The 3,731-nt window shown below is 53.0% G+C and overlaps 1 long non-coding RNA gene across 1 annotated transcript in view; it reads left to right on the top strand.

Moving 5' to 3' along the window:
* The first annotated feature begins 365 nt into the window (after positions 1–365).
* Positions 366–3,731, top strand: part of LOC110306438 — a 9,221-nt gene continuing 5,855 nt past the window's right edge. The window contains exons 1-2 of the long non-coding RNA XR_002379270.1: positions 366–482; positions 1,267–1,412. This is a non-coding gene — a long non-coding RNA (uncharacterized LOC110306438). The remainder of the gene's footprint in view (positions 483–1,266; positions 1,413–3,731) is intronic.

Below are 3,731 nucleotides of genomic sequence, written 5' to 3'. Positions count from 1 at the left end.
CTCTGTCCTCTGTCTGCACAGTATACTGTATACTGGAGTAGATGATAGAACCCTGGCCTAAGTAAGTGGGCTGAGCTGGTAGATTCAGGACCAGCGGCCAACAGCAGCAACATTCACCCTGGAATGCCGTAAAATACAAACTCTGAGTTGGAGTCCGACCAACAGATGGGAAGACGCCTAGGGAAGTGTGGTGTACTCTCGAGTTTGAGAACCCTGTAGAAAGGGTCTCAGTGCCCGGTGATCCAGGGCAGTTTGGATGGCCCCGCGTGTGCCATTCGGCACACTGGCCAGTGGAGGGCAGTGTTGCCACGCCCATCGAACGGCCTGGGCTTCCGGTGCGGCGTGAAAGGCCGGCTGGGGAAGACGGCGGCGGGTAGCCTGCTCGCCCGGGCGGCAGACGCTCCGAGATGCCGAAGGGCCAGCAGCGGCCTCGAAGCTCCGGGCTGGCCGCGCTGTCGCTCTGCCGTGTCCCGGTCTGGAAGGTTCGCGAGGCTCCCGGGCGCAGGGGAGGAGGCTCGCTCGGGACGGCCGGGGCAGCCTGCCAGAGAGGGCGGTGGAACCTTGACCGCGGCCCCGGAGGCAAAGGGCAGCCTCCGCGTGATGCCTCGGCGAGCAAAACAAGCCGGCCATCTTGGCGCCCTTAACCCGCTCCTGGCCGCTCCGGGCGCGGCCAGGGGTCCGGCCACCGAGCCCCGCGGCGGGCCTGGGATTTGGAAACCGTAAATGCCATGGGCGTGGGGAGGAATTTCTAAGAACGGGAAGAAAAGTCGAGGCCCTGGCACGTTCCCTGGGGTGTTTGGAAATGCCATCAGTTAGCCATTAGTAGGCAGGGCCAGCGCTTCGGTCAGTGATTGGATTTGTCCCAGTCGCCTCCTAGTTCTTTTTGCCCTATATTCAAAGAGCTTACTTTAAGTCATGGGTGGTTGAAGTAGGTCAGAGTGATCACCAGGCTGTTGTTGCCTGGCAGCCCAGTGGCAGGGTCCGAGACAAGGTGGTATTCCAGTGGATGCCTTCGGGTCGTACCAACCCAGGGTCAAGGACTAGCTGCTCCAGTGCTATATGTGATCAGCTCATTTCCAGTTTCTCAATCATTCTGATCAATCATCCGAGGGACAGAAGACCCCACGGCTCCTCCTCTCTGCCTAGTTTACACATCGGGGTTGGGGTTGTTCTATCATTTGTAGTTTTCAGGTTCTAGAATATTCTTTTCCTCTGTCAGCCCCCACTAAGAAGCTTTCTTGATCCCCCCCCCCCCGTTGTTTCCAGTGAAGGTGCCTCTTCCTGGCTAGCCCACCTACCTGCAGTCATCCCTGGGCTTCTGTAACTCTCAGTCTTTGTGGCTGCACCCTTCCCTTCTGAATCCTGAGGACCCATGAGTGTCAGGCCCATCATGAAATTGGTCTTCTTACTGGGTACGTAGTAGGTCATGCCAGGAACGGGTCCTGGCAAGAGGATTACCGAGTGATTTGAATAGGTTTTAATCTGGATTGGGGCCTAGGGGTTAGGCAAGGTTCACAGGTGTTTTGAACCTTCAGCATAGGAATATATATAATGGTGTTTCCTTAAGCCCTGTAATGGAATCCTTTTGTGTGTTTACTGAAAGTTATTCTGAGTAGAACTGTCAGGGTGCATGCGGTAGGAACCAAAACCATAGGTGTGAACCAGACTGAGAAGATGGGCCCTCAGAGCCCCCTCTGTGCAATTCTATATGGCCCAGGCTATGGGCAAAGGGAACACAATCAGGCTGGCAGGCTCAGGACCAACTGAAGACCGGCCTAAGCTGGTGGTTCTCAACATGTGGGTCGCGACCCCCGGGGTTTGTCAAAGGACCCTCGGAAGACACAGATATTTATATTATGATTCACAACAGTTGCAAAATTACAGTTATATAGTAGCAGTGAAGGTAATCTTATGGGTTGGTGGTGTGTGGGGGTGGCTCACCACAGCATGAGGAACTGTGTTAGAGAGTTTCAGCATTAGAAAGGTTGAGAACCGCTGGTCTAAGTGCTTGGCAAGACTTGGGGTGTAGGCTGAGGGTCCCAGGAAGAGGCAGGAAAGAAGAGCTTGTGACAGCTTGGAGAAGGTTGATGCCTATGGAGAGATCCTTTCTTGTTCCTTTTAAAAGATGAAACCCAAAGTTGTTCCATTGAAGGACTCCTGAAAACCCCTTTCAAGCCTAGGCCACAGATGATCTGCAGAATGCTCATTAAGGGGGAAACAAAGAGGTGGTTTTGTTTATTTATTTAAGGGGAAAAATAAATGAGCTGTGACAAAACAATTTGAAACCAGGCCCTCTGAGACCTGGGCTTTCACTTCCTCGATGGGAAGTGAAACAGAGAATGAATCCCCTCCAAATAAAAGTGAAGTTAATAGACAGACAGCTCAAGCCCTGGCCACATCCTGTGTCGGCTCCCTCCCTCCCTCCCTCCCACCCTCCCAGGGCTCTCTGTTTATAGCTGCTGAACCCTCCTTCCCAGCCTCGAGCAGGCTTAACTCTTTCCTCCCTGCCTAGGGGAAGCCTCAGTCTGCTCTGACTGAAGAGGCCAGCCTCACAACCTTCAGAGTAGACATGGCTTCAGTAAGGGGGTGACTGTCCCCATGTCTGTCCCTGTGGGACCGTCCTCCAGTTCAGCTCCTGGCCATGTGCTTAGATAGCCTAGCTTAGGTTGCCCTGCAGAAAACCCTCAGTGTCCCCGTTCCTTTTGACTTTCTTCATGGAAAAAGTAGATATGTTCACTGCCACTGCAGATTCATGCAGCCTTTGTGGCCTGGTGGCTTCTGGGAGCTGCAATCTGAGGGATATAGGCCCAAGTCTTTGGGGTTCTGGGCCTGAGTTGGAAGCACTCGTCTGCACATGTCTTTCTACTTCCAAGGTCTTCTGTATGTTTATTTCTTCCAGAGCTCCCTCCATGCTGTCAGTGGTAGTCTGTTCCACTAAGCCTATGGACTTTCTACCATTCCAAGCAACAGCTTTGCCTATAGAGCAAAGGTTAGGCTCATTTTGTGTCTTGTCCAGTGTTTCAAAGCTAACAGATGGGATTTGAAGCCAAGCTTTCTGGCTTCCAAACCTGGTGCCTCAGCCCTTGCTCCCAATGTCTCTCAGAGACTGCTGTCTTCCTTGGAGTCATAAGTTTTGAAAGTTTACTAACTCATTGTATGGGTCTCAACACCCAAGGGCTTTCAGAGCTCATTCTAGCCTTGTTGTGAGCTCTCCCCACTTCCCGCCCACCTAGGGAAGGAGACAGAGCAGGAGGAACTGTTGTAGCCCCTCCATCCTGCCTTCCCTTGGCTCTTCGGGCAGTGGTTCTAGGGAAAGGAGGGGATAGAAAGCTGAGTTCTTCATCCCTGCATTGGGTTGGCTCAGGCCTTAGGAGTCGGGACTCAAACATGGCTGAAGCACATCTCTGCTCAGGTCCTTTGGTGATCCCTCTAGTCCTTCCTTGAAGGCGTGTTGTACTGCCCCCTGCTGTGTAGCCCTTCATGGCTTGCTTGCCAACCAGGGTCAACAGCCCTATCAGCACCAAAACCAATCCAGCCTTTAGGAGTGGGTATGAGTTCACCTCCTATGGTTCTTCATCGTGTGTGTGTGTGTGTGTGTGTGTGTGTGTGTGTGTGTGTGTGTGTGTGTGAGAGAGAGAGAGAGAGAGAGAGAGAGAGAGAGAGACTGACTCAAAGCCATGGCTCAGAGCATGCACTGCCCTGTTCATCAGCTTCTAGCTGATTTGGCCAGA

Source organism: Mus caroli, chromosome 12 (genome assembly GCF_900094665.2).
Source record: "Mus caroli chromosome 12, CAROLI_EIJ_v1.1, whole genome shotgun sequence".
Lineage (NCBI taxonomy): Eukaryota > Metazoa > Chordata > Mammalia > Rodentia > Muridae > Mus > Mus caroli.
Note: the sequence above shows the minus strand (reverse complement) of the source record. Positions and strands in the feature narration are given on the sequence as shown.